Source organism: Perognathus longimembris, chromosome 20 (genome assembly GCF_023159225.1).
Source record: "Perognathus longimembris pacificus isolate PPM17 chromosome 20, ASM2315922v1, whole genome shotgun sequence".
Taxonomy (NCBI): Eukaryota; Metazoa; Chordata; class Mammalia; order Rodentia; family Heteromyidae; genus Perognathus; species Perognathus longimembris.
Genome location: NC_063180.1, coordinates 8783999 through 8796137, shown reverse-complemented (window position 1 = coordinate 8796137; position 12139 = coordinate 8783999).

Here is a 12139-nt window from a genome sequence, read left to right as displayed (position 1 = left end):
AGTACACAATATGATGAATGGAAGATACAAACAGACAGAAACATATTCATGCCGGCTTGGACGCTTGAAGCATAATGGTCTATTGAAGATAACAATCAGACAGCAAGTGGGATTTCCATAGAAAAGAAATAAAAACGGGCCTTTCCTTCACAATCCTTGAGGGGCTGCAGCTATGAATGTGAAAGGGAATACAATAAAGCCTCTTAGCCAGGGGTCTTTTGTGGGACTCCTGGTCAACAGCATCAGGATGCTTGGGATCTCCGTGGCAATGAGCAATCTCCATGTGTGTTGTCAGTCAGCATCAGCAGTGAGAATGCTGTCTTGACAAACTGCCTGGGCGATTCTGATGGACACACCAACTTGATAACCACAGTTCTAGAAGGTAGTTAAGGGAATATTTTTATTATCAAATTACTACTGCCCTGGGTGCCGATGGCTAATGGTTGTAAGCCTCGCTACTCAGGAAGCTGAGATCTGAGGATTATGCTTCAAAGCCAGCTTTGGCAGGAAAGTCCATGAGACTTTTCTCTCCAGTTAATCATGGCTCAAGAGGTAGAGCACTAGCCTGGAGTGAAAAAGCGAACAGACAGTGCCTAGGCCCTGAGTTAAAGCCCAAGTACCTACACAAAAACAAACACAAATAAAACAACTACTATATAAAAAATGGGTACATATAAAGGAGAAGCTTCAGTTCATTGAATGATAGCCTGAGAGGAACTAAAAAGATAAACCACCACAGAAGAAATTTTCATCATGTAATTTACAAGGGCTTATATCCAGAATATATAAATTCTCTTATATATAAATAAGAAAAAAATAGCCCAAAAGCAAAGTGGACAATGTCATGACTTAGATTGGAAATGTCCCCCAAAGGCCATGTGCTAAAGATTGACTAGCAGCCTCAGGCACACTGGGAGATTATATGATGGCACCTAATTGAAGGAAATTGGGAATCTATCCCTCTGCTTCCTGGCTGATGCATGGTTACCAGGTCTTCATCACCTGTTTCTGCCTAAAGCAACCGGAAAAAGTGACCATGGGCTGAAATAAATAAAACTATCAGCCAAAACTAAATTTTCCCTTCTTTTAAATTCTTTATTTCAGATTATTTTTGAAATGATGGAAAGCTGACTAACAAAAGCCAAAATCTGAGTCAATATTCCTTAAAAGAAGATGCTAAATAATACTGGTCACCCAACATGCTAGGGTAACTCAAAGTCTTTAGAAATCATAGAAATTAAAATTACAATGTAAAATAATTGCAGAGCCACAAGAATATCTAAAGTTTGAAAGACTGCAACATTTAAGTACTGGTGAGACTATAGAATGTATATTGGCAACTATTCCCAAGAAGGTTCAAATATTAAACTATTTTAGACCATGTTGTCAAGAGCCAAAATCAAAAGAACTGTGGGCATAAGTGCTTATGAAATAAGAGATAACTCTTGGCCTTCCCTGCCACATGTGACTGAGACAGGCCACCTTGGACAATGAACAGACTTTGCCCAGTTGCAGTTGAGAACAACCTTGTAAAGAGTAGGCAGGTATAAGGGGAGAGGTCACATAAAAAAGTGGGGACGGGGGAGCAGACACCATAGTTGGTTTCCCTCTCTGGTTCAAGGATGCTCTAATCCCAGTGTGCCCTTCTGTCCTAGGAAGGCTAGCTATCTTAATCTGAGTGGCTAACCAATCAAGAAGCTGGTGCAGTTGTCCTTCCTCGGTGCCCCTAGTGTCTGCCACTAGCAGAGTGCCAGAGGTAGTGACATGCTTATCGCTGCTGTGCAGTGTAGCATAGCTGCTGTGGGAGAAGTCATGGCAGTGGCAGAGGATGGCCTGATGGGTCTCACTGCTTACAGTCAGTGCACAACACTGGCACCTTTCCACACTGGGGACTGGGCCAGAGTTTGCTGAATTCTGATGTAGAACAAAGGTAACTCTCACACACTACACGTAACTGTGTAAGTTACATGCTACTTTGGAAACTTGGTACAAATATAGATACAAGGCACATTCAACACTTTTAAGTATATACCCAACAGAAATGCATGCATATGTGCACACAGAAACAAGTACAAGAATGCTCAGGAGATCACTCATAAAAGCCAAAGTGTGAAAATAGCTATCAAATACCCAGTGTTCGAATAGAAAAAAATATTGTTACTATAGTCACATAAAAATTATTTAAGCGATAAAAAATCTGATAATGTTCAGTACAAAATAGATAATATCTGACTCCCTACCAATGAATATATATCTAGTTCATGAAATTATTTTTAAAAGCAAGGGATATCATAAAAGTCAGACTTGGAGTAAATAGGTAGCCACAATGACAGGAAGGAGAGACTAAAATGGTTCTAAAATGTTGGCAGCATCTTTTGGCTGGTCCTGAATAGCTGTAACACTGGTTTGTTTGAGAACCAGAAACTGACTTATCACATCCATGGCTCTAACTTCAGGTAGCACCTACTTCTGTAGATAAAGTTTTATTAAAACACAGACATGTTACTTTCTGTATTTTTTATGTCTACTTTTATACTAGCAATAGGAGATGCAAGGATGTGGGGACAATAGAAAGGAATGTTTATACACTGATGACAAGAATTTAACTTAATGCAGCCACTATGAAAATCAGTTTATGGAAAAATCACTTTGGAAATCACTTAAAATAGAACTACCACATGATCTGGTTATGCCACCCTTAGATATATACTGAAGGGAATTGAAGTCAGCATAAAATAAAGATACATTCACAGTTATGTTTATAGCACAACTATTCACAATAGCTGAGACATAGAATCAGCCTCAATGCCCATCAATGACATGTATGCACATTGATGCATTATTGAGCCATAAAAAAGAACAAAATTGTGTCATCTGCAGGAAAATAAATGGACCAGACATGATCATGTTAAGCAAAATAAGACAAGTATCACACATTTTCTCTCATGTGTAAAACCAAGATTTTAAAAACAAAAGACATAAGGGTAGAAAGGGGACCCTTGGAGAAAGAGAAAGCATCAGAGAAATTGAATAAGAAAGGGCAATGAGAGGGAAAATATAATCAAAGTGTGCTATATGCTTATGTTAAAACATCACAATGTAAGTAATATATGCCAATAAAAATGGTGCAAAAAAAACAGAGTTAAACCATTATGACAAAAATCATATAGCCTGTAAAAGGGCATTTGTCCTTTTACACAAAAAGTCTGCCAACACCCATAATAAATCACTGAATTATATATTTCTATTTTGTATGCTTTTTTGAATGTCACATTATACAATCCTTAAATACATATAAAAATGATGAAATTTCATGTTCAGCTCTGTCTCACATGGCGGCAATTGGTGTTTAATGCATAAAATTCAAACAATAAAGTCAATTACTTTTAAGACAATAATAACTTTTACTTTAATTAAATAGGCTGATTATATAAACAAAATAAACTGTGCTTGCCTTGAGAACTGATTTTACTTTAAAAATCCACATCTGCAGGGGAACGATCATCAGCTTTCACTCCAAATACTTTGCTGTTATATTTTTTAAAGATGTTTAAAAGATTGCAGGATGACACTTGAAGGTACTTGCTACAAGTGCCTTGTCACATGTTGGCACATCCTTATTTGAGTTGCTCTTAAAAGTTAGAGCCGGTCTCTATAAGCACAATAAAACTCAACAAAAGAATCACAATCGGCCATGCCCTGCTTATTCATTTTTGTGGATAAGTGAACTTTTCAGAAAACTTGCATTTCTTTCCTTGCATTTAGCAATTTACCCATTTAACCAATATTTACTTAGAATCTACATGCCAAAACACTTCATTTTCACCATTTTAATGTAAACATCTCTAGTCATTTTATCCTTCCCTGGTGTCTAGAAAGGGATGAGAATAATCTTTTCTTTATGACCCAGTCTCATTGTAAAGCCACACAGAAGATTAAACTGTTGCTGTTAGGCCAGAAGCCCTCTGATAGAATTCTAACAAACAATATGGATACAAAGATGAGCTGCAGACATGGGTGTGGCATAATCCTGCTCACTTGGTCTTCCAGAGATGACATAAAGACAATAGATCACAGAAACCACTGGTGCCATAGAGATAACTAGCAAGGAAGGACTCAGGGAGAGAAAAGGCTGCTGATTGGTACAATCATCCTACAGGAAGGACTTGGGGAGAGAGGGGGCTGCTGATTGGCACAGTCATCCTACATTATAATTGGAGATTGTATTAACTGTTCAAAGTCAAATATGCTACACAGTGTCCCTGTCACTGCTGTTGGTCTACTACCTGTGCCTGTGCTTTCTTCCACCCACCTGTCTCTGACACATGTGGCTCCTGTAGTCTTGGAAAGCAAGTTGCCAGGCTTCCTTGAGAGTGATAAATTCCAGTCCTGAGGCTAACTGGGCTTAGAGGATCTGCTCTCTCAAAGATGCAGGTCTTGCATTCTGAACCTAGCATGTTCTTGCTGCTGTTCATACATCTATTTTTCTGTCTAATTTCCAGATTGCCAGATGTTAAGTAATGAAATTCCCTGGTATCAAGATAAAAACAGATCAAGATTCCATTTCTTTAAGTGAGAAAACTTTTTTTAAATAATCTTTTGATCTAAGAAATGTCTTCACTGCTAACTTTCAAATGCAAATATTTCTATTGACTTTTGTTCTTTTACATTTACTTGTATAAAATACATACTCAGCATGTTGTTGAAGTAAATATTTTCCCCTATCTACCACCTCCTCCCATACATACACTTGAAAATCCTTGCTCCTTATTAAACCCAACAATCTCTGAACTCACCAAGTAGAAAATGTTTTCTACAGATATAGCCATTAAATCCAAAGATAATATGCTCCACCCCATTAATGTCAGCCATTTTAGTAAATTTACTTCACTGGCTGACATTATAAGAACATTACATAAAGGAATATATTAAATGCATTTATAAGAGATGAATTTAAAGCATTCATTTACACACATAAGAGCAAGCAAACCCACAAAGACACATGACTCAGTTAAATCCAGTGATTAGTTACAAGAATAAAGTCAATTCAATAAATAATTCTGCAGAGGGGCCTTAAGATGTCTACAAATTAGACTTCATGTTTCTTTTACTTCACAAGAACATTTTGTCTACAAATTATGAAACAAGTTTGTTGACACATGCCTATAATCCCAGCTACTTTGGAGTTGGAGACAGGAGAATCATTAGATTGAAGTCAGCAGAATCATTAGTATGAAGTCAGCTCCTAGGTAAAGTTAGGAAGACTCTATCTCAAAAACAAAGTAAAAGCTGAGCACCAGTGGCTCACACTATAATCCTAGCCACTCAGGAGGCTGAGATCTGAGAATCAGGGTTTTGAGCAAGCCTGGACAGAAAAGGCCTTAAGATTCCTATCTTCAATTAACTGCCAGAAGACCAGAAGTAGTGCTGTGACTCAAAGTGGTAGAGCACTACCCTTGAACAAAATAGCTCAGGGATAAACACCCAGGCCCTGAGTTCAAACCCCACATTTGACAATACATACATACATACATATACATACATACATACATATAAATGTTTAAAAATAAAAACAAAGGAACTGGAACTGTGGTGGTTCAGGCTGTAGAATATTTGCCTAGAATGCCTAAGGCCCTGCAAAAATGATAATGTACGAAGAAAGAGGAAGAGGAGATAGAAAGGAAAAGGAGGTCTAGGGGAAAGAAGGAAAGAAGGGAGGGAGGGAGGGAGGAAGGGAGGGAGGGAGGGAGGGAGGGAGGGAGGGAGGGAGGGAGGGAGGGAGGGAGGGAGGGAAGGAGGGAGGGAGGGAGGGAGGGAGGGAAAACAGGAGGACTTGAAGATCACATTTCTTTTCCAGTGTAACATGTCCATTCATGTGTACAATTCATCTTGATCAGAGTCTCACCTTCCAACATTCCCCACCTCTCATCTATCCCATCACCACCCATCTCATCAAATTTCCTAATTCCATTTTCACATATGCATGCTGAGTATTGTGGCTGTATTCACCCACATTCCTCTTTCCTTTAGTCTGCCTCCTCCTTTTAGTCCCAATTCCCACAGTCAAGACATGTTTCATCTTCCTGGCATTCATTTTGCTAAACTGCTCATTGTTCAGCATTTATTCTATAGAACCATACCATGACTTAGTCAATTTGGAAATCACATTTTTAGTGGAACTGAAGGTAGTTTCTGACTCATAGCTGTATTACATCTGCAAGGTGAACTGTACCTTAGAAGACATCACTGTCTAAGGAATTTCCGATGCTTGAGCTGCTCCTGTCCAGGGCTAGTGCTGTTTGACCTTGAATACAGGGTCAGCAGACTTTTGGGGTCTATTATTTATTCAGTCCTTACTAGGAGTATTTTCATTTTGCCTTTGGTTCAAAATGGTAAACTCCTTCCTTGTTTGTTACATTTAAAATACACTTAGATAACTTACTGCTAAATTCTGAGATTACTTAAGTCTTTACCCAAAGAGGGCAACAAATAAATCCTTTCTAATATATAATTAGTAACTATACTTGATGTAAGTAATGTTAAATCTACAGAAGTCAATTCAAATATAAGCAAATAAACAGCTAACATTTTGTTTTTAAAATAGAGCTTTACTACGCTGCATCTCCTTTTATTTATTTATTTATTTTATTTATTCATTTTTTTTTTTTGGCCAGTCCTGGGCCTTGGACTCAGGACCTGAGCACTGTCCCTGGCTTCTTCCCGCTCAAGGCTAGCACTCTGCCACTTGGAGCCACAGTGCCGCTTCTGGCCGTTTTCTGTATATGTGGTGCTGGGGAATCGAACCCAGGGCCTCGTGTATCCGAGGCAGGCACTCTTGCCACTAGGCCATATCCCCAGCCTTGCATCTCCTTTTAAATGATGTGAACTTCTCCCCATCAAAAGAGATCTTTTTAATAAATTTAATATTCTTTTTTTTTTTTTTTTTTTTTTTTTGCCAGTCCTGGGCCTTGGACTCAGGGCCTGAGCACTGTCCCTGGCTTCTTCCCGCTCAAGGCTAGCACTCTGCCGCTTGAGCCACAGCACCGCTTCTGGCGGTTTTCTGTATATGTGGTGCTGGGGAATCGAACCTAGGGCCTCGTGTATCCGAGGCAGGCACTCTTGCCACTAGGCCATATCCCCAGCCCCAAATTTAATATTCTTAACCATCAACTTGAAATTTTTTGTGCCTTCGATTAAGATAAATTAATTGTACAAAGGTGTTTCATCGTGATATTTACAATATTTACATATAATGTACTTTGATCAAAATCACAGAAAACTGAGAAATATTTTCCTAAAAACTTAAATGACCATCTGGGATGTAGTGCAGTGGCAAAGCACTTGCCTAGCAAGTGCAACGTCTTGGGTTTGATCCCCAGTCCCAAAAAAGAAGACAAAAAATAGTTTTAAAAAAACTTAACTTGCCCAGATTAATAAAAATTCAGTGATAACCTGAATATTTGTGCATCCCCAAAACTCATGTGCTGAAAGATAACCTCCAAAATGATGGCATTGAGAGTTGAGGTTTTTGAAGGCTGATTACTTCATGAGGAATGAAATTATTACCCTTATAACAAAGGCTGCAGAGAGCATGTCTACACCCCTTCTACCACACATCTATCTTCCCATCTTCATCTGTCCCACTAGATACTAAATCCATCAGTACCTCCATCTGGGTCTTCCTAACCTCCAGAAGAATGAGAAATAAATTATTCATAATTGACTAATATAAATATTTATGCATACAAATTATATTCTCTTTAAGCAATTAATAGTTGCCTTATAGGTACTTCAATTAAATAACCACATGAAAATAATCCGTGGTTTTTTCCAACAGAAGATCTGAAGAATGTATCAGTATTTGTTTGCCACAACAAAATACCTAACATAAACAACTTAAAAGAGGAGAGATTTACTTTGGCTCACAGATTCAATCAGTAGTCCACTGATGCTGTACCCTGGTGAAGCAGAGCATCTGATGGCTGGAACATGTGGCAGAGGCTGCTCACTTTATGAAGCCAGGGAGCAAAGAGAGGGAGAATGCCTGAGCTCTGTGGCTTTGTCCTTTTATCTCTCTTATTTGAGGCCCCCAGCCTATCTGTAATGTTATCCAAATTCAAAGCAGTTCCTCCCCCTTTAGTTAATTCTCTCTGGAAACATCTTCAAAGACTCACTCAGATGTGTGCTTTACTAATTTCCTTAGGTGTTAATCAGTCCAATCAAGTAGACAATCAAGATTAGGCCACAAATCCAGCTATGCTGCTGTAATCCCAGCTACTTTGGAGGCAGAGGTAGGAAGAACTCTCTTGAATTTGAAGTCATCCTAGGCAAAAGTAGCAATAAGATCCTGTCTCATAAACTATAAAAAAGCAAAAGGACTGAAAAGATAACTCAAGTAAGAGAATACTTGCTTAGTATGCTTAAGGCAGTGTATTCAATCCTCAGCACCAAACCCTCCTTACCAAAAGAAAGAAACAATCACAGAAAAGTTCAAATTCATCCTGCACAATTTAAATAGCAAACTACTACAAACTAGAACCAACCTCACAAATCCCAACTCAATTTAAGAATCAAAGTTATCTATTTTCTTGTGTGCCTTTAATTTTAAAAGGGAATGAACCTCATTTTTTGTTTTGTTTTGTTTTTACCAGTCCTGGGCCTTGGACTCAGGCTTCTTTTTGCTCAAGGCTAGCACTTGAACCACAGCACCACTTCTGGCCATTTTCTGTATACGTGGTTCTGGGGAAATGAACCAAGGGCTTCATGTATGCAAGGCAAGCACTCTTGCCACTAGGCCATATCCCCAGCCCCGAACCTGATTTTTAATAGTTAATATTAAATTTATATAAAACCTTGGCCCACCAAAATAAGAAGCCATGGAATAAAAGCTTATAAACTCATAGTATATCAAGCCATTCCTGCAGCTGATGCTAAATTCTGGGTGGAAAGTGTCCCTGGAAGGAAAATAGACTCTTAATAGGGACAAGCCCTCTCTTGTTTGTACTAGGGATGTTTTATCAGCTATGTTCACTGACACTGAAAAAGAATACTGTCCTTGAAATCAGACCCAAAAAAGGCCTTTAGAGCCCCCTGGTGGTGATTGTTAGGCCTTGGAAGTAAGATGAAAACAAGAATCAAGTGCAGGTAGCCAGGGCCCAAAATCAGCTTCTACAAGCCTTTACATAGTTCATCTCTTTCAACCACAATCCACTCAGTCTGTCTTGATTTAGTCTCCTTCCAAATAAAATTATTTTCTTATACCACTCAGTTTGCTGCAACTGAAATTAATAAAGAAAAGAGCATTTAGTACATGGGCACAAGTTACACTCTGTTCCTATTTTCTCAGTTGAGATAAGTTTTTAAACCAGGACTACAGGAAGGTCTATCTCAATGGTAGAACGTTTTTTCTAGCATGTATGAAGCCCTGAGTTCAATCCCCACTACCATTTATTTTTGCCAGTCCTGGGGTTTGAACTCAGGGCCTAAGCACTGTCCCTGGCTTCTTTTTGCTCAAGGCTAGCACCCTACCACTTGAGCCACAGTGCCAGTTCCAGCTTTTTCTGTTTATGTGGTGCTGAGGAATCAACGCAGGGCTTCGTGCATACTAGGCAACCACTCTACTGCTAAGTCACATTTCTAGCCCCCATAGTACCACTTTTAAAGAAGAAAGGAAGGACTCTTCTCTGTGTCCCCTCTTGCTATTTTCCTTTCAAAGCTTTCCTTTCATTTTTGAATAAACTTGCTCTGTCTGCTTTAAATACATACATACATAGCCAAGCTCTGTAGCTCACACCTGTAGTGCTTGCTACTCAGGAGGCTGAGATCTATGGATTGTAGTTCAAAACCAGCCAGGGCAGAAAAGGCCGTGAACCAGCTAGGGAAAAGAAAGTCTGAGAAACTCTGATTTTCAATTAATGACCAAAAAGCCAGAAATGGAGCTGTGGCTTAAGTGGGAGAATGCTAGTCTTGGGCAAAAAAAAAGCTCAGGCACAGTGCTCAGGCCCTGAGTTCAAGCCCCAGGACCAGAATGAATGAAGGAGTAAATGAATGCATAAATAAATATATAGCTATCACTAGTGGGCCACACCTGTAATCCTGTAATCCTAGCTACTCAAAAAGTGAGATGAAAGAATCTCAGTTTAAAGCCTGACTAGGCAAGAAAGTCTGTGAGATTCTTCTTTCCAATTACCTGCCAAATAAAGCCAGAAGTAGAGCTGTGGCTCAAGTGGTGAAGCACTAGCCTTGATCACCAAACCTCGGGGGCAGCACTCTGAGTTCACGTCCCAGGAACAACACAAAATGAACAAATAAAAAATAAAAAGAAGACAAGAAAAATGCTTTTAACTAAAAGCAAAGATATAGACCTTATACAACACTGTTTTTAGTGTTTCACAGTACAAACCAAACATCAGCTGAAATCTTTTTCTTTTTTTCTTTTTTTTTAACTTTTTCTGAGCACTAACAAGTACACTCCTGTTGATGTGAATCTTTCAAATGCTAACATGGTGTTCAAAGTGGTATATTTACCAGGATAAAAAATGTATTACTGATTTGCACAAGGGGATACTTGTCTCTATTAAAGTTGAGATTCTCTACCACTCCAAGTAAGATGGATCTAACAAATAGCCCCACTAAGCCTACCTGAAAGGTAGCTGGCCCAATTACTAGAACTTTTGTATACCAAAGAACCTGTCCAAGGGTGGTCAGCCCTATACTGAGCATTATAATCAATGAGGGAAAGTGGAGAGTGTTTGAGAGAGAAGGGAGCCAGCCTACCTCCAGAGTCTGTGATGTCAGCGGCCTGAGATGAGGCCAGAACATTAGTACTTTGGAAAAGCTTCCCCAGACATCTCAAGGCTAGGACCAAGGACAGCCAGAGGTAGACATCCCTGCACAGAAGATGCACTTCTTTCAGCAAGACTGCCCCATCTGCTCCCATGACTTCTTATGGCTGAGTCCAGACTTTAAAGAATCATTCCTTCCACTCATCTTCTCCACTTTGGTTATTTCGCCGTTTGTGATCACGTTCAAGCCTGGAAACATACCTACCCTAAGATATTGCATTTTATATCAGGATAACAGCCTATTACAAATTTTGAAATGTCATTGCTCATAGAAATTATAAAACCTGAACAGCACACCAAACTTTGGAGTCATAAAGTTACTAAGTTACAGCTTTCTTTTTATGTTGCCCAATCATAAGATATCGAAATTGCCTGGGGTAGGAGATTCCTCAGAAGTGTCATCCCACACACTGTATGTGGTTGGGCTCTGTGGTAGCACATTCTATCCTTTCCCCGGGATCCTGTCGGGCTACTCCTTGCTAATAGGTTGCCAGCAGTGCTCACAGTTTAAGGAGCATCAGAATCACTTGAAGAGTTTTCTTTAAAAAAAAAAAAAAAGGAGTAGTGGTTCCCTCCACAGAGTCTGTGAGGAACAGGTGGTCTGCCACATTTCCCATGCCACCACTCTTTTTGATTCTTATTTTTTGCATTTGTTGTTTTTCAGGTAGAAACTCATGATTTTCCCAGGGAGAGTCTGGACCATGATCTTCCCACCTAAAGCCTCACACATAGCTGGGATCTAGCTTATTAGTTGAGATGGGGTTTCATTAATTCCCACCCCCATCTTTGGTATGGCATTGAACTGCTATCTTCTAGATCTCTACTTTCCCGTGTTGCTGAGACAACCATCATGGCTGGCCCTGCTATTATCTTTTTAATAGCATGTTATTTGCTTCATCTTAATCAGCCTCAAAAATAACTACTTATTTCTCTCTCTTTTTTTGCAACTATTCTCTGGATGACCTTTTAGCACTTAAGTTTCTGAGAAGATCTGTAATCAAGAACTATGAGTCATGTGAACTTTTAAAGAATGTATTTATCCCTTTCTGAGTCCTGTTAAAAATAGTATGGTTTAATACATGATTTCAGTCGGAAAAATCCAAATTCACAAGATGACAAATAGAGTGCTGTACTTGAGCAATTATGAGTGGATTTTTCACACAATGGTTAGGAGAAAACTGAATTGGAAACTTTGAAGCCAGAGCCATAATCACTTAATAGAGGACTTCACATTTCTGGGTGACTTCTGAGCTGAAAGTTAGTTCATTAACTGAAAAGAGTGACCTAAATCTGAC